Genomic DNA, 25,672 nt, shown 5'->3' with positions numbered 1-25,672 from the left:
CAGCCAGCAATCCTTCAGTGCTTCTTCCTCGCCGCTCATGCGCAATGTCGCAATCTCAGAGTCGCCGTTTCTGCCCGATATGACCGATAATGATTTGCGGGAAATATTGCGATCATTCAAAAAAAGAAAGTCCGCTGGCATAGATGGTATTCGAATGGATGACATTACTAGAAATTATGAAGCCCTGAAGGATGTGCTTCTCTGTACAATGAACACTATCATTACGGCATGCAAAATCCCAACTGCTATGAAACTTGCACGAGTTATCTCTGTGCCCAAAAGGGGCGGTCTCTCTGAAATTTATAACAACCGACCAATATCCGTGCTACCTTGTCTGTGGCAATTATTAGAAAAACACGTATTCAGGGTTATGCAGAACATGCATGACATTATTTCTGATGGTCTCTGACTACTTGCACTCAACCTTCGAGCTTAATCAGATAGCTTGTGGGCTCTTTCTAGATGTCTCAAAAGCATTTGACTCAATTGAGCATGAAATCTTGCTTCGAAAATTGCATATCTGCGGCTTCCGAGGCCATTTGTATAGGAGAATGTACAAGCTTCCCTGTACAGTTAAAATGTGCTGTTCTGCAGGGCTCTATCCTGTCACCCTTGTTGGTTAACCTGTTCGTCAATGATTTGTCGCATAGTATTACCTCCTGTAAGCTGTGTCAATATGCAGATGACACGCTTCTCATTTCCCGCCATATTGACTACCCTGCCTGTGTCGAGATGCTTCAAAAAGACGCTACTGCTGCAATGGACTGGTATGATTCAAATTTTATCACTATAAACAACAAAAAGACACAACTTGTATGTTTTAAAAACTCTCTTAAGAGCCTAAACTTAGACGCTCTTTTAAAGTTGCATTCATCAAATTGCACTTCTTGTCATTGTTTTGCCGTATCCCTAGTTGAAATTGTGAAATATATGGGCATGTTTCTGGACTTTGACCTCAGTTGGCGATCTCATCTTTCTTATATATGTAAACAGCTGAGAACGGTTTCTTGCCTTTTATACACTATGAAATTATATATGCCTGTATCTGTAAGAAGGATGATACTTCATTCTTTAGGCTATACTGTGTTGCGATGTGGCATATGTTGTTTCTTCAATTGTGCTGAATTGTGGAAAACGCGGATAAATAATCTGTTAAAAGTTGCTTAAAAAGCGTGGCGTACAATACTTCCGTGGTAAAAGGAGACGACTTGTTCCACTTTCCTGAATTTGGCACGGTGTTTCTGCAGTTGTCGGGAATACGTGGACCCACCAGTTCAAATTTCAACGAGTTTCCTCGCACCACCTACGTGTGCCTTTATGTACTGCCTACCCCGCGAACTATAAGTAAAGCCAGCCCTGTTTTTATGTCCCCGCGATATTTAACAGACTGAGATACGGGGATCGAAGAATGCGCTAAAGAAAGCCCTCTTGAGCTATTCTTTCTCTTTTGTCAGAAATGTTGTAGACTTTATTTTGCTTGCCCTCATCTTTTCTTTCCTACAGTGCTATGTTGGATATTCCTCATTTTCTGTTTGGTGTGAGGCCTTTATAACGGCTGTGTATTTAGTTAAAAAGTGCCCTATCGTCTAACTGACTTGTTTTCTTTTTCGAGTGCTTTTTATTTTATTTTACACACAAATCTGAAGCACTTTTGTCAGAAAACAGATTATCGCCGCCTGCTGCCGGGCTTTGCCCAACAAGCTAGTGCTGGCTTTAGCATGCCCGGGAATTTCATGTATGCGCTGCTTTGAGAAATAAAGTATTATTAATAATAATAATAATAATATTAATAATAATAATAACGGCGGGGACCTACCTATCCCAGCTTCGTAGGGCCAGGAACAACCACCCTCCGATCCCCTTTTCATATGGCTTAGTGAAGAGGGGATCGAAATATAAAGCCCGCTTTAACCAAGTCGTCCCAGCCCCGTAGATCCATGAGCAACCACACTCCGATCCCCTCTTCACCAAGCCATATGAAGAGGGGATCGGAGGGTGGTTGTTCCTGGCCCTACGGAGCTGGGATAGGTAGGTCCCCGCCGTTATTATTATTATTATTATTCAATGCGCAGTTCGGTTGGGCAAGAGTTGCATCTACAGTCTGAACATTACGCAGGATGTCCAAGCGGCGCGGAATGCCTGAGGCGGCGTGATAGTGTTTGCGACACTGCAGGTGCACTTCTCGAAGAAAAATTGTGGTGAACCCTAAATACGCCACAGTTAGCCCACGGCGCTGCTAGCGAAGCGTAGTCAACCGTAGCTGACCCAAGCCGACCGGTTACTCGAGAAGGAGCCGCTCATGAAAGAAAATAAATCAGTTGGCACCGAGACCTTCCGCATCGTCTCTGCGTTCCTCGCGCGTGCCATCAGAATACATGTGGATTTGTGCAAAAGAAAGAGCGTCAACCAGTGCTGGTTCAATTGCGTGCGACTACGACGTTTCCAATATGTATAGCGGGCAAAATGATACATGTGAAAAGCATCGCCTTATATTTAATGTTGATTAGTATCAGCGAACAAATATAGCACAAACTATTCACTGACTTCCTGCAATTTAGCCCCAATCGAAGCTGAACATATCAAAGTTTTTACATAGTAAAGTTCTCATTTCGCCCCTGAGTATTTTCGTTGCTGTGGAGTGGAAGCGAAATTTGGCTCATTTCGCAATATCCGACGTTTTGGGTGTGATTATACGCAGAGCCTACGTAGCTCAAACCGAGCATAGCTTGTTCTACTGTCAATACTCGACAAATGTCGAATAGAAGTCAAGGTGTAAAAACATCAAGGAAGAGGACGAAGACCTAGTCAAGCGTTTCCTTCTCAAGGCTCGCTTTTTCTCGACCCGCATTCGCTCAAGTTGATGCATGTATGCATGCTTGTGTGCTGCACAAGGAGCCGTCCTTGCTACAAAAGTCTTGCTCTACAATTACTCGTGTTCCCTCACTATCTTAATTGTCATATGTTGTGGTACGGGAACGCTCGGTCGCACCAGCGCCTCTCGGTGCATGCTTTCCACGGATTTTTTCACGTTTTATCGTGCCGCTCGGTTGGTTGAATTGGTTTATAGGAAAAAGAACGGTGCAGTATCTGTCAAACTTGTTCTGTGGACGCCTGCACCCCGCAAGGAAGGGTAGGGAGGTGAAAGGTGCCGTATAGTGGAGGGCTGCGGAGTAATTTCGACCACCTGGGGATCTTTACAACGTGCACTTGCATCGCACAGCACACTCCGTTCTCGAAAGCCTCCATCGAACCGCCGCGGCCGAGTTCGAACTCGAGTATTCCTGTTCAGTAGCCGAGCGACTTAACCAATGATCCATTGCTAATGCTTTATAAACATTACCATTACTTTACTTCTTAAAGAACTTCCCCTTTTCGCCCCATGCGTAGCTTTCTCCCGGAATAATTCCCTCATAAGGATGTCGGATGAAAGCTTTTCATAAGACCAGTTACCAAACGTAAGAAATACTCCCGCTTGTATCTATAGAAGCGTATTAGACTGAGGCGCGCGCTTCTGAAAAATGATGCACGCAGAATTTCCCAAGTCTAACTTTGAAATTTCTGTCTCTTCCCTGTGACCGACCTCATCAGCTTTGATTTAAATTGCATCAGATGGGTCACAGCAGCTAAGCTTCCGCGCATTTAAATGGTGCAGGGTCGGTAAATTTTGTTTCGTCCAATTCTAGTCAGCAGAGTTGTTGGCCTGTTGTCACAATATAATTTCCTACATCTTTGTGCTAGCAAGTTTGAGGCCATAGAGTCATGACCATAGGTAGGCGCTACGAACTGCAAGTACTCCTCCGAAGAGATATTTGCTGCTTTGTTCTTGAATTGTACATGGCGTTACTATACATATCGGCGTAGCTTAATGATCTAGTTTAAATTTTTTTCGTGGATGCTTCATTCCATATAGATTTATTGTTCGGAAAATGTTTTCTCTACCGCCTCTGTTTTTTGTGATGTATCATGCTGTATAAGGCTTAATGCCGCCGGCTTTCTCGCACACCTCAGCGCACGCAACCTTTGGTGTGCAGAATCAGCGCGCAGGCGTCTGCATTGCGAATTTGACGCCCGCGATGTTAAATTTATTATGTTTTATTCAAAAAAGTCTGGCAGTAGCCATTAATTCTTCGCTATAATCAAGTCGTCGCTCCATTCGTTCTTATTGCTATATATATCACGTTAAAAGCAGTGCATGCAAATACTACGTCACATCAAAAAGGGCCTATGAGATTATGCGTATTGGGGTCTCATGTAAGCTGAGTAAAGGTGTGTTCTTCATCATAACGGTGGGAAAATCACTGGCTTTCAATACATGACAAATGTACGCCGCGTATTCGGGGAGCTTGCTGCGGCGAATTATATTCATAACGCGAACTACTGCGTTCTCGCATTTGTAAACGCTGAGACATGTATTGTGAGACACTTTTTGCACAGATAAACGAACAACAAGGAGCAGGTGTTTGTATGGATGCCGCGGCTGCAGGTGTTGTGAATTATCTCTCTCTCTCACACACAAACGCACACGCACACACACACACACACACACACACACACACACACACACACACACACACACACACACACGTATATATATATATATATATATATATATATATATATATATATATATATATATATATATATATATACCGGGTGTCCCAACTAACTTGAACCAAGGGTTACAAAATAATATATTTGAGGTAGGTCAGTGAAACCAGTTGCATACAACTACCAGCCTGCTTGCGCACTACAGGCAATTTTTTGTTTTGCAATTAGTTAATTGGCTAATTATGTTAATTTTTCTAATTTAATAAATATTCACCTTAGACCAAAAACGTGAATTGGAAAGTTGTAGAGCACCTTCAGAAACCCCCATTCCATTAATTGCGATAAAGAAAGTCTCACGTGTATCTTTTTTTTCCGGGCTCAAAAGAAAGCCCGCGAAATACAAATAATACCACGTGACTAGCGCATTTGAGCGCAGCGATTGTGGTGCTCTCAGTCGTGGTTTGAGCGAACGAAATCAGCTGCGGCCGTGACCCGATGGTCCCGTTGCAGCGGCAGGCAGAAATGTTGGCGATGGTTGGAGCGAGCTCGAGCTCGCCCGTCGTCACCGCGATCTTGGCCAGGCCTGTGAACCGCAGCAGCCTACATCACGACAGGCGGATGACGATAAAGAACCGGCAAATGAAGGTGCAGCGCTAATTTCAGTCGAGCCACATGTCATCTCGCCCCTTTACCCAAGCCTGTATGCGCAGATTCAGTGGCTGATACCTTATCGTTCATCCGTTTGCCGTAAAGTTCGCTGATGGGAGAGAAGGAGGGTTTGTTAGAATCCCCACTCTCGGTGCTACTTGCACCATCACGTGGGCCGGCTGTCGGACGCGGGCGAAGAAGCCATCGCAGGCATATTGGCCTGCCGCTTTAACGGGGCAAAGGAGACACGGCCGCAGCTGATTTCGTTCGCTCAAACCACGACTGAGAGCACCACAATCGCGGCGCACAAATGCACTAGTCACGTGGTATTATTTGTATTTCGCGGGCTTTCTTTTGAGCCCAGAAAAAAAGATACACGTGAGACTTTCTTTATCGCAATTAATGGAATGGGGGTTTCTGAAGGTGCTCTACAAGTTTCCAATTCACATGTTTGGTCTAAAGTCGATATTTAATCAATTAGAAAAATTTACATAATTAGCTAATTAAGTAATTGCAAAACAAAAAATCGCCTGTAGTGCGCAAGGAGGCTGGCAGTTGAATGCAATTGGTTTCACTAACCTACCTCAAATGTATTATTTTGTATCCCTTGGTTCAAGTTAGTTGGGACACCCGGTATATATATACACACACACACACACACACGGGTGTCCCAGCTAACTTGAACCAAGGACTACAAAATAATATATTTAAGGTAGGTCAGAGAAACCAGTTGCATGCCAGCCTCCTTGCGCACTACAGGCAATTTTTTGTTTTGTAATTACTTAATTGGCTAATTATGTTAATTTTTCTAATGTATTAAATGTTCATCTTAGACCAAAAATGTGAATTGGAAAGTTGTAGAGTACCTTCAGAAACCCCCATTCCATTAACTGCAAAAAAGAATGTCTCACGTGTATCTTTTTCTTTTTCCGGGCTCAAAATAAATCCCGCGAAATACAAATAATACCACGTGACTAGTGCATTTGTGCGCCGCGATTGTAGTGCTCTCCGTCGCGGTTTGAGCGAACGAAATTAGTTGCGGCCGTGTCTCCTCGGCCCCGTTAAAGCGGCAGGCCGATATGCCTGCGATGGCTTCTTCGCCCGCGTCAGACAGCCGGCCCACGTGACGGTGCAAGTAGCGGCGAGCGCGGCGAGCCGACACCACCGAGATTCTAACAAGGCTTTTGCATCACCTTCACTCCCATCAGCGAACGTTACGAGAATCGGATGAGCGATAAGGTATCAGCCACTAAATCTGCGCGTACAGGCTTGGGTAAAGGGGCGAAATGAGATCATATGACTCAACTCAAATTCGCGCTCGCACCTTGGTTTGCCGGTACTTTATCGTCATCCGCCTGTCGTAACGTAGGCTGCTGGGGTGCGCAGCCCTTGCCAAGATCTCGGTGGCGACGGGCGAACTCGAGCTCGTTCCAATCATCGCCAACATTTCAGCCTGCCTCTGCGACGGGTCACGGTCGCAGTTGATTTCGTTCGCTCAAACCACGACTGAGAGCACCACAATCGTGGCGCCACGTGTTATTATTTGTATTTCGCGGGCTTTCTTTTGAGCCTGGAAAAAAAGATAGACGTGAGATTTTCTTTACCGCAATTAATGAAATGGGGGTTTCGGTAGGTGCTCTGCAACTTTCCAATTCACATTTTTGGTCTAAGATGAATATTTATTAAATTAGAAAAATTAACATAATTAGCTAATTAAGTAATTGCGAAACAAATAATTGCCTGTAGTGCGCAAGGAGGCTGGCAGTTGTATGCAACTGGTTTCACTGGTGTATATATATATATATATATATATATATATATATATATATATATATATATATATAATAAGGGAGTAATTACTTACTGCATCCACCCAAGCGCAGCCATACGGCTACAAAGGAAAGCTATACAGCTTTCATACATACATGCATTTATTTATTTCAGAAAGCGATGGGTACACGAGAAACTTATGCCAGGTAAAGGGCATCAGCGTAGTATGCTCCAACGAAATACTATGTATTTGAGAAGGCGGGGTGTGATACTCTCCATTCGTGCGCGCTTTTTGTGACCGCTTCTCCACAAAGCTTTCGCAAAATGCCAGTCTTTTAACAGTCATGCGGCGAAGTCTACGTTACCTGTACTAGCATGGCCGTCATGAAAGGCCCGTACCTAGTTGCATTCAGTACAGGCTGCACGTAACCCAGGCCTTACGAAGCTGTTACGCCCAGTTACCGGCACACGGTGCAACTATTACGCACGACTCAAGCGCCGGTCCGTGACAAGCATCGCGAAGGTCGACAAAAAGGCTCATCGCTTGCGCAACCACCAGAAGCGGGAAAGAAAGAACAAGGATACTCTCGACGAAGGCCGTTGATTAGGCATGGGAAACACGATTCACCCGAGGGGACACTCGCGCACGCCGGTTCAAACCGGTCAAGTACACTGTTGCACAACACTGAAGCTCAAGTTCAGTCAGGAAGCGATTCACGCGCCCACGAGGTTCCTTTCTCGTGCTTTGTTAACCTCTTCTGCAGGTCATGCAGATCGCAGCAGATGGCACGCAGCGTAGCAAGAGCAGAAGAGTCAGTGGGAGGAAAAAATGAGTCTAATCCGTGGTACTTTTCTACGCCACTCTGCAGCTCTTGTAGGTATGAGCTTCAGCGGTCTATTGAAGTCACACTTGGCTGACGTGCTTCCATTGACTGGCTGTAAGGTCGATAGCACCTGCATGGGAAAGCCATGTTAGCCAAAAGCGCGCCCCTAATTTCCCAGAATGTGGTATCTTGTCGCGACCCACACAGCTGCAGACATGCAGAATAAGTTGTTAGGCGCGCCACGGAGCGATTCCAATTCCTCCTGAGCATTGGAAGTTTCCCATAGCCGGCTGTCGCGAATCCGCGGCAGACCGACTGAACGCCTTGAAAGCGAAGCTTCGATCTCAAACGAGTGATCGTAGCAAGTGAACATCACCCTTTGAATGGGCGTCATCAGCTGAGCCTTGCAACCGACATGACGCTTCACCAGGAGGCCCAGCGCTCACAGCGTAACTGCTGTACGTTGCACAAACCAAGTTTGCATACACGTGGAGTCCAACAACATTATGCCCTTCTGCAAAAGTACGACAATTGAACGACTCTGCTCGAAAATGAAGCAATAAACACGTCCTAAAAATGCGTTTTTTTTTTTTTTGCGAATCTTCCGCCTTTTCGCCGCACACGACAAACCTATTTCTTTCGTAATAATTTCCCCATACAACGTTTTCCCGCCTGTTTGACAGGCAAATGTGTAAGTTCGGATAAATTAGAACGAAACATCGTGCGAAGAAGGAGCACGTGGTTTCCCAGAAGCGTTAAACCTGGACTCGGTCGCACATCCGGTGCTTGCTTGTTCTTTTGTGTGTGTGTGTGTGGGGGGGGGGGGAGTGAGCAAGGTAAAAACGTATTAAGAGTACTAGACACACACACACACAGAGATAGAACAAAAAAGAAGAAACAAAAACACATGAAACGAAATTGAGACAAAAAGAGTCACGGAGAGAGTGAAATCAGTGAGTAGCATGTCTAGTAGACACGGTGTAAGAAATGCAGAGCACATCACAAAAAAAAAAAAAGAAACGATAGAGAAAAAGAACAAAGAACCGTCATTGACTATGGTGATAAAGAAATATACATAAAATAAACAACCATTCCAGGCGCAACAAATGCGTGGTACCTGCTAGAAATACAGGGAAATACAATAAAGAAATACAAGTGAAACGAAACGCGGAACAGTAAGATTCAAGTATAAAGTTTAAGTTAAAATATGAATAAGAAACGGATAAAAAGCAGTTCAAGGTACAAACAACAATAAACAGGACAAAAAGCAAAAGTACGATATTTAGGCTAGAAAGTGGAACTTATATGTGATGAAATACTGTTTAGAATGCAACGCTACGAACATCCAATATAAATGAAGAGAGCGAGTTTCGGATTATGTCGAGCGGAAGACAAGAAGAGTTAAACAACCTCTGTATTCTGCCCAGAAGGGAATGGGAATGCACAAACGAATAAACTTGAAACAGTCTGAATGCCCCATGCTCTTTCGCGGAACGCGCAGTAGGATGTACTCTATGAGCTGAGGGCATATAATGGGGCCATGAAGGAGTTTGTACAGGAAAACTTTATCTACCCTGACACGACGGCAGTTAAGGAAGATGCAGTGGGGTATGGAGCGACAGGAGGAAGTTGCTGAAGGAAAGCGATATCGAAATATCCGTAAAAAAAATTGCTGTACTCTGTCGACCTTGCCACAGTTCGATTTGCAAGTGTCATTCCAAACAAGCGACGCGTACTCCAAAAGCGGCAAGCATATGGACAGGTACAGCTTTAAGAACGGAAGTGGAGTACGGAACTTTGTCGAAAGTCTGCATATGAATCCGAGTGTGCACACTGCCCGCTGAGCAATGCGTTTAGTATGAGAGGAGAAGCTGAAGGTACAGTCAAAAAGTACACCAAGGTCATTAATTTCATCAACCCTGTCCAAAAGCAGAGAATTCACAGAATAATGGTAGAGAAAGCTGTGCGCTTTACGAGTAAATGAGACAACCCTAGTTTTGGAGGTACTGAGGATAAGTCCATTCTTCGCACATCAATTAGATATCAACGACAAGCAATATTGAAAAGAATGTATGACCTTGAATATTTTTATATCATCAGCATAAAGAAGAAACGACGAGTTCTTGATGACGGAGGAAACGTCGTTAATAAAAACGGAAAAGAGAAGCGGGCCTAATACAGAACCTTGAGGAACTCCACTGGTTGCAGGATAAATGAAGGAGGTCTGTCCATTGACACTGACAAAGCAAAATCGATAAAGAAGATAGCTCCGTAGGAGGGCTACGACTGAGACTTCGACGCCAGAGAGTAGAAGCTTTTCAAGAAGTAATGAGTGAGTAACAACGTCGAAAGCTTTGCTCAAATCACAGTACACAGTGTCAACCTGACCTCTCTGAAGGACTGCTGCAGAGGCATACGTCATAAACGTGACTAGGTTGGTTGAAGTAGAGCGACCGGACATGAAGCCATGTCGAATCTGTATGATGACATGTTTGAGATGGAAGGAAAGTACGTTGTGCAACGCTTAGAGGCTGCACATAGAAGAGAAATCGGACGATAATTGAAAACATCAGATTTGTTTCCTGACTAAAAGACAGGAAACACGCGTGCCATTTTCCACCAGCTAGGAAAGGCAGCATTTTCCCAACAGTTGTTAAATATAGCAGTCAATACCGGTACAAAGATACAACTGAAGGCTTTTATTATGGCGGCTGGTATGCCATCAGGTCCAGGAGACAAAGATGGTCTCAGAAGCTTAGGACTCGCAGTTATCAACTTCTTGTCAAAGAGAATGGAATTAGACGATGCACCAGGTGGGAGACATACGGAATCGCAATGTGGAGGTTTGTATACGGAGGAAAAATGTTGGGCAAAACAGTCGGCAACATTCCGAATTTCCGACCCCTGAGAGTGAACTAAGCTGACACTCAAATCCGATTTATAGAACGCTTGCGAACGTATCGCCAGAATTCACTAGGACGATTTGAGGCACTCCTCTCTAAAGACTCAAGATAAGGGTCGTGTTCCCGCTTGTATAAGCGTTTGCAAAGATAACGCAAGCGGCGAAACTCATCTGCCCAATCGCCAAACCCAGGGCGTTTTGTTTTACGATGGGCCCAGTCCTTAAGTTTTAAAGCATTCTCAGCTCCCTTGAAAACCAGAAAGGAAACTTCCTAGGAGTAAGAGTATGCAGAGGTATGTACTGACGCATACCATCAAGAACTATTTCAGTGAAGCGACTGACTTGTCCGCCGGCATCACTAATGTCATTTAAAAGGGACCGGTCGACGGAAGAGAAGAAATTGAAGAGACCTGCATAGTTGCCACGTGCATGCGCGAAACGGGGCGAATTCCCCGCCGGATCTGAATGAAGGTGAGGCAGGGACAGAAGTAGTAATTAGAAGTGGAGGGTGAAATTTGTCACAACGAGTCATCGGTATGTAGGAACTCGAGACCCGAACACTTTCGAAATTTGATAGACAGATATCAAGAATATTACCATAGCAGTTTTCAATGAAGTTGTGCTGCTGCAAAGAGTAAAAAGCTATAAAATCAAGTAGCGTGTTACACTTACTCAATATATGATTGTTGTGAGAAGAAGTATTAAAATCAACTAAAATGGGTAGTTTGTGTTTGATATGAGGAGTTATATAACATGTTCGATTGAGAGCAAAACATCATCATAGGCTGGAGGAGGAAGGTTAGGTGGAATGCATGTTCCATTGAGAGCAAAACATCATCAGAGGCTGGAGGAGGAAGATTAGGTGGAATGTAGAAAGCTGCAAGTAAAAGTTTTTGATGTCGATTTAAAGTGAGCTCAAGCCACACACATTCTTCAACAGTTTCCAGATCAGAGCGTCGAACACACTGCAGAGAACTGTCAATAGCAATGAGCACTCCCCCTCCTCTTTGTTCGGGCCCTGTTTCAGGGCGGTCGCTTCGAAAAACAGAGTAATTATTAGGAAAGAATTCACTGGAAAGGATATCACTTGACAGCCATGTTTCGGTAACTACAACACCAGTGCAAAAACAGGTCAAGGCACTAAAAAGAGAGAGAGAGAGAAATTCAGATCCCTTAGTCCGAAGACGTCGGGCGTTTTGATAACAGGTGTCCAAATTAGGGGCCACTGCACTTTAGCGTCAGTTCGTAGGTATGCAGCGCATCATCTTTCCACGAAAATCCTTGTAAATGCAGCCCACATCGAAGGCTCAAGTACGATTCTTTATCAACTGCAATGGACTAGTAGGAGTCATACTTTGTTTTCAGCTGCCGGCAAGAAATGTGGGTAATATTCATTGACTTTAGACGGTTAGTGAGGTTTACCGATGTTGTTCCGGAACTGAACTTAGAGACGAAAATAGTCTTCGGACGCTTCTTTTGATTGGCAACGTTCAGGATGGATGAGCTCGATGCGCCAGTATAATGGCTGGACTTCGGTGCTTCTTCGCCCACTCGGTAAGTTAACCGCACGGGGAGGAGCAGAGGCAGAAGATGCAACATCGCCGGGAATCATCCCTCGATGAAGAGCGGCGGAGTAGTCCGCAGACGGCTGGGTAGGATTTCCCACGGATACGACGAGAGGACGCTCACACTGCGATGCAGCGCTCCTGGCGTAGGCCGCGAACGTCGGCACGCAGAGAGGCAATGACCTAGGCTTGTTGTGCGAAGGCCCGCGAGTTCTAATATATAGCTTTCTGATATATAACATTTCACATTCACAAACTGCACCACATGCGCACGCGCATCACCGACTGGGATAGGTTCAGACCGTTCAGACTCTTGAGAGCGAACTGCCCACAGTCAGATCAACAACCTAACGGAGTGGATCGCTACACTTAAAGACGACGTCCAGAGACCACCACGGTTGAGACGCCGACTGAGGAGCCACACCAGACGACTGACTCCTTCACATGTGGGAAACGCAGGCCATACCTACTAAAACGTTGGAAAAGTCAGAAACACAACATAAATTTAGGCAAACGTATAGCGCAACTCGAGAGCCATATCGAAGCGTACACTACAGAGCTACAAGAAAGACAATGGGGCCAAATCTTTGATAACATGAACAGGCAGCTCAGAAGCAAAAATACACGGTTCTTTCTCCGCCACTTGCTCGACCCCATACAGACAAAATGCATTCAACGAGACCAATTCATGAAATTAATTCACCAATACCAGGGTACGGACGCTGAGCTACTCGCCGAACTGCGAACACGCTACCTGAACACGTCGCATACAGACCCCTAGCGCGTACGAGCATCTCCCCAACGCCGACATAGATGCCAAGGTCTGGTTTGCTCTTAGCTCCTTACCACCACCGCGGCGAGACCTGTCGGAGTGTCAAACAAAACGCTAAAAAACCACACTTCTGTCGCGGCCCTGGCGGAACTAATGAACACCTAGGGAAGGCGTGATCCCTCTGGAATGGAGGAACGCGCGGGTCGCCTTCATCCTAAACAGGGCAAGAAACTCTCGATCGAGAATCAGCGGCCCATCTCCCTCACGTCTTGCATCGGAAAGCTAATGGAACATGTCATCCTTAACCGACTGTAAAATTAGGCGGAAGACCGCGACCTACTTCCTCCAATAATGATTGGGTTTAGGGCAAACTTCTCCACGCAGGACGTGATGCTCCAGCTTAAGAAGGACATGCTGGACCCTCCACGCGGAACCGAGACGAAGGCAGTGCTCGGGTTAGACCTGAGCAAAGCCTTCGACAACGTCTCGCATGAGGCAGTCCTCACGAATCTCTCTGAGCCCGGGAGAACGGACATTTAATTATGTGCGATCATCCTATCCGAGCGAACAGCAGAGCTCACTCTAGGTAGCCTCAAATCAGATCCCATTCCTCTGGGAAGCCGAGGCACACCACAAGGCTCGGAGCTCTCGCCTTTCCTTTTTAATTTTGCACTTATTACACTTCCCCCCAAGCTCGCTGCCCTACCGGGCCTGCAGCACATTTTCTATCCGGACGACATCACCCTGTGGGTAACCACGGGGAATGACGGCCAAATAGAGGATGCGCTGCAGCAGGCAATCGACATAATTGAAACTTACGCGTCTGGAACGGGCTTTAAATGCTCGAACGCGAAGTCGGAACCTCTGCCGCCCCCCATGATCCCCCTGAATGTACGTGTGAGAGGACTACTGGTCAGGGAGGTAGAAAACATGCGCATACTGGGCATGTGCATACAGAACGATCGCAAAAACACCGAAACAGTCAACAGACTCACGGCCACGGTCAATCAGACTGTACGGCTTATCAGACGGATCGCCAACAAATGAAAAATCATGAAAAAAAAAAAAACATCTCCGTCGATTAGTCCAGGCTTTCGTACTGAGCAGGATTGTCTCCTCCCTCTCGTACTTGCAACTGCAATTCGCGGAGAGAATAAAGGTCGAGGGCCTAATCCGACAGGCATACAAGGCTGCCTTTGGCCTCCCGCACAGTACGTCTACGTAAAGGTTGCTCGCCATTGAGGTTAACAACGCGCTCTCGGAGCTCAGTGCACGAGGCACACCTCCCAGCTCGGACGACTCACTCGCACGAATGCAGGAAGGGCCATCCTATACAGGCTACACATGTGCGAGCAACTTCCAGACAAGGACGCGAAAGCACAGTTACCTACACACATTGGACAGCTCTATTCATTAAACCCTTACCCAAGAATATGCACCCCGCGCACCTCGAAGGTCGACGCATGGCGAGGGCTCGCGCCCTACATGCCAAGTACGACCGACACGTAAATGCAGCGTACGTGGACGTGGTGGTATATCAGCCTACCCCGAAACGAGCGTTCGCACTGGTCGCCGTGAATGGGAATGGTTCCCCGTTGGCGGCCGCATCAATCACAACCACCTCCTCCGAGACGGCGGAGGAAGTGGCCATAGTCTTATTTATAGCAAGCACGTCCGCTGATATTATATTCAGTGATTCTAAAACAGCCATTCGCAATTTCGCGAGGAGCCGCATCACATCTATCTCACTCCGCATTCTCCAAAGCACCCCTGCTGCGATTAGAGAAACTGAATTGATCTGGTTTCTGCCCACTCGTCTAATCCGGGGAACAAGGCGGCTCACGCGCAAGCCCGAGGTTTCGTCGACCGGGCAGTGAGCGCGCCTTCCGACCCAAATTTCACGAGGTACGGGTTAATTTCTTCTCATGATATTACCCACGACTTCAAGCTGGAAAGGCACACATATCCACCTTCCCAAGTTACCTGGCACCGACTACAAACACGCTCACTCCTAAATACGGCGGTGCTTGCCCTCATGTATACCTAGGCCAGTACAACCCCAACTGCAATAAATGCGGCGAAAAAGCGACTACAACCACATCCTGTGGTACTGCGAAATGATTCACCTGCAGCGGAATTAATACAGCTCCCTTCTCCCGAGCGCTGGGAAGCCGTGCTGGGCAGCTCGGACCCGAAGATCCAACTACAGGCCATCAAGCGGGCTAATGAGATCGCCGCCAGCCATGGACTGGCGGCCATCTAGTACGGGGATTGGATTGCAAAACATTTCTTTCGTAGTCCCCACGAAGGCGCTCGTTCTCCTCCCGCAGCTGGGCAACTTCATCGCTCGAAAAGAGATTCCCTCAAGCGCGTCGAGGAGGAGAGCCTGTATCGAGGCAAACTCACCGCCATATTCGCCGGTCGGGGTTGAAGGGGGAAAACCGGTCGGGTGGTTTGTAGCTGCCGGCGCACCACCGTCGCTAAGCCTAGTACCGTCGGACGACGACGAACACAAATTGCACACGAATGGCCGTGAGCCGGACTTGCAGCTCATCATCCGCTCAAGTGACGCACTTCGAGTGCACACGTTTCTCACAGTCGACATAGCGTAAAAACTGCTGCTTGTCAAAGAACGGATGAGTGCACAGCGCATATGCGTCCTTACTGGGCGCATTAACACAATTAACACAAAACTTGGGGCGAAGAGCGAGACTCGCATATGGGGCGGCGAAAAAAGGGAAGCGGCAGCCTGGATTTTGTTTCAAAAGATAAAATGCTGAAAGGATCAGTCGAGTCGATTAGATGCTTCTGATTGGGGTTCCAGATCGCAGGTGCATATTATTTTAGTGAAGTAGTTTTACACGGGGCGACGGAAATGGCGCCTGAGAAAGCTGAGTGTTTTATTCAACCTTGAAATCAACATGAGCGCTCCTTGCTTGTACAACTTCAAATTGCTTCTTAGCAGTGTAAAAACGAAAGCGGTGCTGACTGACCGCGAGAGAAGGCAATGAGATTGCATTTAGTAGAATTGAGGGACATTATAGTTAGTTGTTGCACCAATTTAATATGATGTTTAAATATGAGCGGAAAGTCCGTTGATCATGACAACTATCAGTTGTGCGGCAAATAAGAGTCATCGGCGAGCGTCGAAACGCCAAGCGGGTAAGAGCAGGAGAGGACCGAGGACAAGCACTTGAGGAAAGCATGATGTGACTGGAAGGGAGCTCACTGAAAACGAGTAGGAAACAATTCTTCAGTCCATTTTAAGAACGTTAAGATCTAGGTTGAGTTGCGCAGGTTTGGTAAATAGGTGGTGATGAAAAACCTTGCTGGAATATTTCGCAATATGTAGAAACATGCCGTTAGTCTGCATGTTGTCATCAATGTTAGTGCGTAAGTTGTGACTGGCAAGGCGCTAGCCTGATTTCGCAGAGAAACCATTACGAAACACATCGTGTAAGGACACAAGAAGGAAAAAAAGATTGGCTGGATATTGATGAATGGTGAGTAGATAACTTATTCCATGATTTTACAAGGCATAGTCGTCAATAACGATGGGCGATAGTGTGAAGAAGGGGCGTTAGCATGTTCAACTTTGTCAGACATATATCTGCTTCCGACTAACACGGTAGGGCGGTAGGGGGCTATATACGCAGGTGGCACTTTCATCCACTGACTGATTTTTTGCCGTTACCTCTTGATCTTGTTCAGTCGTGATGGTATCTTTGAGCTGTGTCATGTGTCCTTCTTGCCGTTAGAGGCGTTTTTCATGCTATACCATACTGTCGACGAATGCGTTATGACCCGTTAGAAGCTCTATGTGAGCTCCTTTTCTTTTTCTTTTTTTTTTTGCTTGTAACTAAGGCAAATGTCGCTGGTAAAAGCTATGTTGTAACTGCTGTACGCGGGGATCAGGGCATTGACATCACTTTTCTAGAGGAAACGCGGGGGCTAACCACGAAAACGTCATTTAGAGCGTAGCCTTGAAAACAGTCAAGCACCGGTAAAGACTAAGAAAAAAGAGACAGGGAAAAAGAGAGAGAGATAGAGAACTGGGGAGGTCTGTTCCGTATTCTTTTACAGTCGCTGCACTTTGAGAAGTTGGCTGCCTATTTCGTCATATCGCATTGAGCATTGCAGCGACGCTTCACTCCGGCTCCGAAAAAAATCAGCATGTACCGTCCCTCTATAGACGGCAGGCATCCTTCGCCGGAAAAAGTAAAAAAAAAAAAAAAAAAAAAGAAGCGCGACGCCATATCGCTCAGCGGCTTTCGGAAGCACCTCAAGCGGGACACAAAGACCGAGACGGATGTAATCGCGTGTGTCCTCCAGTAGTGCTCTCTGTAGCTGTCGCTCTTGTGTGTGGCTTCCGCAGAACGCATCACGATACTACCGCCTCTTAGGAAGTGCAACGGTGAAGAGGGGAGGGTGGTTGACGGGGCAGAGAGGAACCCTTTAGGTGCCAAGTGGTACCCGCATGTGGGCCAAGGGGGGCTCGCGCGCCAGACCCGTGCCGCATGCGTTTGTTGTTCCCCCCTGCTCCTCAATGCTGGCGTGTCGTGCAGAAGATGCAAGCGCGAGCCGAGTAGCTAGAAAGTTTCGCAAAATCCGAGCTCTCCTCTCCGCTGCGAAAGAGAGGAAGGAGAGACGAGGAGGGGAAGGTGTAGCGCCAGCGGAGGGAGACCGCAGAGGTCCGCTATTTCGGTTTCCCGTGAGCGGCTCGGGGTTTGGTCCTCCGAAGGGGTCGAGACTTTGTGCTGTGGTTTTCTGCGCGCTCTCTGGAGCGAAACCGAACCGAGAGCGAAGTCGAAGTCGCGGTGTGTGCTGGTGGCGGCGGAGCGTTCCGCGCAGTCGTCGGTGGTGCCCCGTGGTGCTGAGCCAAAGGGTGCTCGACGTCTGTATCATTCGAAGGCAAAAGAAATAAGGGGCCATGTCCTCGTTCCTGGAGGTGCTCAAGGGACGTCTGGCTAGTAAACACAGGCAGACCAACAAGGCGAGTATATGCGCTTCTTCTAGATGACATCATCGACCGCTTCCCCCGTCTGGGTTGAATTCCCTCACGCGTGAGCTGCTCTGTGACACTGGCGTCATCTCACGCATGCTGAGCGCGCCGCGCGCGCTCGTTTGTGTACCTGTCAAACCGGAGAGAGGCTGTCGATGTAAGTTTAACGGGCTTATTTCCCTTTGTTTACTGGCGAGCTTGTCAGCCTTAACGACTCGAACGTCTAGACGAATGTCCCTGTGCTTTATACCTCTACGGCAGGCGTCTTCACAACGGCAAGCGCCGCTATCATCAATGCCCGACGTGGGTGGTTATATTCAGATATGTATTGCAAATGATTCTGTAGCTCCCAGCTTTAACTGTATGTAAACACCGAACTAGTTATTTAAAATTGGTTTATTGCGGAACCCGCGCCTTTGTTCGCCGCTGTTATCTAATTCAACTGACTTATGGTCTATGACTTCAGCATGGCTAGAAGTTAAATTTGCGGTCTGAAATGCTAGTGTGAAATTACTGGCGCATACTATCAGCTACAAACTTCTGCGCCAACTTCAACGAAAGCGCATAACTTTCGTATCGGCGAGTAGTTTCGGAACATACTTGTCGATGTGAAAGTTGGTCTTTAGTTTTTTTTCACCGGTACTATAGTAAATAAGGTGATAATTCGTTTACTTCGTGGTTCTAGTTCAAAATCACCAGATATGTGGTCCAGAGGCTTTTGTCCATAATGGTGCGTTGACGCTCGCGTCTATAAACATGTTTATGAAAACAACCAAGTTTTAGAGGTGTTTGTATTCGTGCTTACCTGCGTGTATGTGTCGCTACTCACGGTAAGTAAAAGTAGTATCAGAAAGCATGGGAATTCAAGGCACGAGAGCACGTCCTTTGCGATATGAGGTCACTCCGAGATAATGCGATAACACGCTTTGTTTTATCAAGGTAAACGAGTCTCACTCAACAAGGATAGCGTCGTGGGGGTTCCCTTCAATGACTGCAGCGGGCCAAAGGGTATTTTATCTAAGCTGCCCGGGTATTTTCATAAAACTATGTCGGCTTTCCCAGCAAGTTGCTATGGTGAGTAGAATAATGAGTTGCCTGCCTATAGGCCCACGAGTGAGATACACGTTTGTATGTGCATAGTCTGCATCTCCGCTCTTGTGTACAGTCGTTGAATTACTTGGGTATATGTCCGATAAACAGCACTTTCTAAGCCCTAATATTCGTGCAGTGTGTTCGATATGACAGTCCTCTGTGGCCCATTGTTTCTAGTGGACGTATGGCTGGGTACAAACGCGGGCCCAAATAATTGTCACATATGTTGACAAGGCACGCATTCCTCAATGTGCCTTAGCAGTATAGGCTAATGAACTACGTTGGCGCCCCACATAAGCTTCTGTATAGAACAAATCGCGTTCACACACGGCTGGTGATGAGTCAACACAATGAGGTACCAACTCACTTATATGATCTTAAAACCCGAAATCAGAGAAGTGTCGTTTTATTGTGTTTCTACTTTTTCTTTGGGGGAGAGGGAGGGGGAGCAACGCTCTGACCACACTACGGGACGCCGGACTCCAGTAAAGAAGCACCATCTGGTGCAGGCAAAGCGACTGATAAATAAGCAAAGATTTAAAAAATATGGTTGAATTATTAAGATCCTGCGTCACTTGTGCGTGAGAGATTGCCACGTTTCGCGCGACACGTAATTATGCATTGATTTATTCCATCCAAACTGCACTATCGGCTTTGATTGGCTACACAAACGTGCAAGTAGCCTTCGGCTAAAAGCAGAAGTGTGACTGCTTAATTAGAAGACGATTGGCACAAGGATTAATGTGGCTCGGAGAGTGGAACGAGGCGGAGAGAATAAGGCGCTCCAACGACGGGTTCGAGATTAATTTTAACCGCCTTAGTGTGAGCTGAACAGCGAAGATGCATTTCATCTCCACTAAAACGCTAGAACGCATCTCCGTAGGCGGGATACAGCTACCACTTTGTTTCTATAGAAATTCAAAATTTTCAGGGCGACGAGATCGTTTGTAACTTGGTCATTCAACCCTAGTTCAACCCGATTTATTTGAGGCCAGAGTGGACGACGTAGTATCTCGCAGTTCGTAGTTGGCAACTCGCCCTGGGAAATATCGCACGAAGCGACGATCTTATCGCCGAGGGCTTTACACGGCTGTTCTGCGCAATCGTGTTTACCTGGCGGAACAGCGCTCCGTTGCGATACGGGCTGGAGTGGCCCGCTTGTGTACAGCCGCCCTGATTTTTAACAATATAGCGCGAGCATCGACCAAACTGCTGGTCAGCGCCTTACAACGGCGATAAGCGTGCAACACGGCGAGCGTTCGTGCATGCGCAAGAATGTGGAACGTCGCAAACAGATATTGTGGCAGGGCGTGTGTCTTTGTGATCCGAACAGCGTAGCAGAAGACGCTCTCTCTTAGTGCGCGAACTCTCGCCGTGTTGCACGCTTATCGCCCGCCGTTATAAGGCGCTGAGCAGCAATTTGGTCGACGCTCGCGCTATATTGTTAAAAATCAGGGCGGCTGTACTTCCTTAATCTCTTTCACGGCTTCCTTGCGGTGGGATGGTGTGATATCACAATCCCCTCTTGCTGTAGACCGCGGATCTTTTATATATATATACATCGCTGTGACGGCTATCAAGTAGCGTTATTAATGTTTTTCCGGGTTATAAAAGGTGTATTTTTGTGCACCGAGGAATAGTTACGCAATATATTTCACACTTTCTGCATCTATTGACGTAAATAAAACCTTAGGAGCTGCCGATAGAAGCCTTTTATGTACTTCACTACTCAGCGCTGTCTCCTAAAGTCTGTCGGGTTTCTGGTTTCCCTCACTCTCTCCTCTCTCACACTGTTTTCGTCCTTCTTCTCCTGATATATCGGCACAAAGCCCCTTTTGATAGAAAACACAAGGAGTTGACTTTTTGCGTCGTTTAATAGTGCTTTATATATCTCTCTGAACGCTAACGTATGTCGTTCATTAACGCGACTATTGACCCTAATGAACACTGTCGCATTTGACTCTGACAGGGTAAGGAAAGAAAGCTACTTCCTTCTTACCTGATAATTTTAAACACTCCGAGAAACATGTTTAGATTGCGCAGTCATTCACTCCCTTCGGTTACTTGATATTTCTATCAGTACAAGCCATCCGGTGTCATTGTAACATGCCAAGGATGGTTTCGGCCTACACGTGCAGTCGTCGTCGAACAATCCACACGTGCTTATGATGGATAAAACCTCCGCGTCGTTTTCGAGGTGGATGCCTCCGATTTTGAAGGAAGCTGCCTTGGTGCGCGTGCTTTCGTTTAGGCGGGAAAGGGCTACTTAAATGGCGTAATGTATTTGTTTATGCTTAATTGTTATCATGTAAATGGCTGGAAACGGGTATGTCCGAGGCTCTGGAAGCAGTGTTACGTAACGATTTCTACATACTCAGAAGCAACAAATTAAATCATCTGGGAAGATATGTTTTTTTTTTTCTGCACGTTCTTGACATGCTCTCATGACGTTCATTAAATATGAAAATGTTCCCCTCACTGGATAACAATTCTTGACTGAAGGGGTCATTTTTATTTTTATGCCAGCATGGTCTTCAGTCATGGAACGAAGTGAAACGATTGAGTGATTGTTACACACACACACACACACACGCACACGCACACGCACACGCACACGCACACGCACACACACACACACACACACACACACACACACACACACACACACACACACACACTGACTTTTTTCTTGCGGTCCCAAGTCGCCGCGTACATCATATTGCCGCTCTGATCTCAGACTGAAACATACCTTCGGTGATCTGAAATTACCGAGTAAAATATCCTGTAGACTAAACCAGAAATTAATAACGGGACGAAACATAAAACCAGTGCTCACCCAAGCAAAGTGCGGCCAACAAAAGTTGAAGCCTCAATGCCACCTCGTGTTTATTTCCCACCGCATAAAATATACCCATTTGTAGTTCAGCGAGCAGTATTTACTGTGCCTTCACCACAATTGCCTGAGAGCTAGACTGAAGTAAAAAAGAAACAATTCTGATGGCGCCGGATACGAAAGCGCCCGTTGAATCATATATAACTAACTCCGAAGCTCGTCCAGCATCTGAAAGGCCAGAACCTTTTCTCTGCACTTTCACAGTTCGTCACAGTGAAGCTGGACTCTCACGTCAGTCGTAAGAGGCACGTCCTTGTGACACGGGCGCGTGGCTGATACAGGAAGTGTCTCGTTTATGTTTTAGTTGGTATAAAGTCGGCTCATTACTCAGCTCACCAGTTAAGCTCATTTGGTGCGGTTCTTTAGAATCGTAGAGCGTCAACGCGCATGCGCGTTTTCATGTACGCACAGCTATCTGCCTTCTTCGGCTCATTCTAGCAAACGGGGTGAAACAAATAAAGGAAAACAAGAACACATTCACAAATTGGATATGTGAGAGCAATTCGTTTGAAAGCGTTTACTTTTTCTTAACTGGTTGATCAGAAGCAGCTCGTGTGCTTTTGCAGCAGTATTGCGAGGTGCTGCCTCCGAGGATCTCCTAATGTTTCAATCACGGAGGCCATAGGCGCAGCACTCTCTAGTTTACAAGGTTGGCACCCGATGGCGCTGGAGGACGATGGGTGTAATACTCGAATGTAATGGTATCCATCCAGAAGTCGATGCAGGCGCAGTCACTGTTCCTGAAGGGGTTTACAGATACCAGTGGCCGGGTGAATAAACCGGCAGTGGAAGCTAGCAAAAAACGACTGGAAGATTGATGGCTTAAAGGCAGAGAAGTGACATAATGTAAGTAATGTAGAAACAAAAATTTAATAAATAGAATGATGGTATAGTTAACCAAAACAATAATTAAGATATAGGGAGAAAAATGAGCATGGTAGCTACCAGCCCGTTCCAAAGGGGACGCTCCTATATCCATCCAGAGCGGCGCCGTCGGTGAAGCAGCGGCGGCGCCGGCGTCGAGTTTGCTTATTTGTTTGGTGGCGCCACTATTATTGTTTGTCTCAGAGGGGCGATCGTGACGTCAAAGGGCTTCCCTGAACACTTCCTTCCCCGCGACCTGGCTTCACGCTCTCTCTCCCTCGCGCTTCTTTGGCGGTGATTCACGGGCGCCTTTGCGAAGTAACGAGGGGGCCGCCAAATGTTCCTATAGCTGCCCACTCCAGACACTAGACGCGGGGTCGTAACGTCTCTTAACAGACGTTTCCGTCTTTTCTCCGAAAAGTGAGTGAGCTGCCTTTATTTTTTTTTTATTTATTATTTTTTTGAGAGCCTTGGCCGCTGCAGTTGGCCAGGTAACAGGGCCGCTCCGGATGACGAAAACATGTTCGGTCATGCGAGCCAAGAGAAGGTCCCGGATATTTCCAATTGCAGCTTGTACCGAATAATGACCTCAGTGCATTCTACCCTGTAGACACATTAATGATATGCTGGCCAAAGAGGCAGGGGTCCCGTGATTGCCCCACATATGTTCACGTGGTTTGGGTCGGGGTCTGAGCCGATGATGTAATGTGAGCCTAGAATGAGATGTGTTATATGAGGTATACCTAAGTCACTTACTGGCTTTGGAACACAACTTATTTTTTTCTCCCTCGCGGAGAACTAGAACTACACTGAAGTCCCTGGATATCGTCGCACGAAAAGACAAAAATGCTTCGTCTGCGATGGGAATATTTGCTTCTCCCATCCCCCCCCCCCCCCCCCCCCCTTGTTATCGAATTGCATCCTCTGCGAACTGGATGTTGTGAAGGAAAAATCACAAAAGCGGCCAATGATTGGTCGGCACGCGGTGTCACGTGACAAAGCCGAGTTGTCCGGAGGTGGGAATCGACCCCTTCCAGGAGTCTTGGATTCCGAGTTAGACACGTCCTTTAGGCCACGGCTTTGTTAAAGCAGGGGTTTTATATCTACAACGAGATGTGTTTTTCTTTTTGCGTGACGCAGTGTCTTACGACTGTGTGCTAATTAATGAGCATGTATGAGATAACAGAGGCACGGAGCGAATTACCAATACAGCGAGTTGCAAATATAATGGATGCGAACGAGGATCCGCATTGGGGAGCCGGTAAAAGAGAGCCGTCAACGCCGTCACATCACACACTAGAGAGTGTCCCCCGAATTCTATCTGAAGCGGGAATATCTCCACAGGCTTAATATATATCCTACGAACTGCCTTGCTGAACGTCGAATTTAGGCAAAACAAAATATTGAAATCCAACTGAACGCGCCATTTTCTTCTGTTACCTTATTCACGTATTGTGTGTAGGTAACGATGTGGCGTTTTTGTTGTTGGGAGAGAAACGACAGCATTGCGTAGAATAAAGAAAGAAAATAATGGGGGACACTTAAGCTCCTTATTTAAGGGTATAACGCGATGCCGTAGACTACCAGCCCCCGCTTCAACCAAGCTGTATGAACGTGTCTGCCTGGAGTTGAATACAAGGGTCCTGTAAACGGGGCCTTTAAACCTCACGCGTTAAAATGGCACTACATCTAGAAGCCGCCTTCAATAAGCCATGCTAAGATGAAGATAACAATAAAATGTGAGGGTGATATAGCGCGTTACTGTCACAGTAAACAACGAATAAAAAGGCAACCAAGAAAGAAAAAATTGTGCACGCTGTTTCTTTTCATCGGACACCATTTCTGCCTTCTTGCCGGCGCACCGTCTGCATAAAGAACGGCGCCATCCTTCCACATACGCAACTGGCACCAACTTCCTGGCTTCAAGGCCATAAGCAAGGCCGCCTCGTTCGTTGCGCCACACAGTGCCCCCCCGCCCGCCCTCCTTCATTCTGCCGAAATCCTGAAATGACGTCTTCATCCGCTAGCAGTGCAATATTCCACGGCGCAAAACGTGATAATGAGGGGAGGGCGCGGGGAGGCTATGTTTTCCACCTAGCCCCCCCTCCCTTTCCGTTTCAACCCCGTTCACAATGATTGCACTGTTGGCGGAAAACGCTCCTTTACGGTGAGACACTCGCTTGGCGTCGTAGTCGCGCAAACCACTGCTGCGCGTATCATCGAAAACAATGCACTGCAGACACAAAAATTCAGGGGCACTTCGGCTCACTAAAGTGCTTCAGGGCGGAAGCCGCTCTGCTTAGGCACTGACTGCGAGACCGTTTGTGACTGACTAGAATTGTGACAGATGCTGCGCCTTTTCTTTACTGTCAACCGCTGATACCTGCTCCTCTACCCTAAAATGCAGTTTCACGGAACAGGTCGCGCCGTCTGGCGGCTAAATAAAAAAGCTTAAAGGCTCTCACGCGCTCTGCAGCCTTGCTTTGCTGCTGTTCGATGGCATGTGCTCTTGGACCGTCTTTTGTGCCCGAGAGTGGTTTCCCATTTTGCAACTGCTAGTGGTGCACTCGTCTGTGTAGTTGTGGGCCCGGTGGAGTAACCGTGACTGTGTAACCACTCATTACCGAAGTTCAAATGAAGAAAACTGGGTGCAGGTACCGATGCTTCGAAGGCTGCAGCCGTCGCGAACTATCGCCAAGTGTGAGGCTGCACAGCTCTCCGCTTTTGGAGAATACACGAATGCAAAATGGGATCATCGCAGTGTGACGAGTAAAGAACTGCTGCATGTGAAT

General features: G+C 46.9%; 1 protein-coding gene across 2 annotated transcripts in view; it reads left to right on the top strand.

Moving 5' to 3' along the window:
• Positions 1 to 25,672, top strand: part of Sarm (sterile alpha and armadillo motif) — a 168,569-nt gene that overhangs the window by 5,482 nt on the left and 137,415 nt on the right. The window contains exon 2 of one of the 2 annotated variants that reach the window (XM_084599671.1): positions 683 to 767. The exons of the other annotated variant lie outside the window; for it this stretch is intronic. The gene's annotated coding sequence lies outside the window, so the exon portion shown is untranslated. The remainder of the gene's footprint in view (positions 1 to 682; positions 768 to 25,672) is intronic. 2 annotated transcript variants of the gene reach the window in all.

This window comes from Amblyomma maculatum, chromosome 3 (genome assembly GCF_055883805.1).
Source record: "Amblyomma maculatum isolate TAMU_Amacu chromosome 3, ASM5588380v1, whole genome shotgun sequence".
Lineage (NCBI taxonomy): Eukaryota > Metazoa > Arthropoda > Arachnida > Ixodida > Ixodidae > Amblyomma > Amblyomma maculatum.
This window is presented reverse-complemented; position numbering and strand designations above follow the sequence as displayed.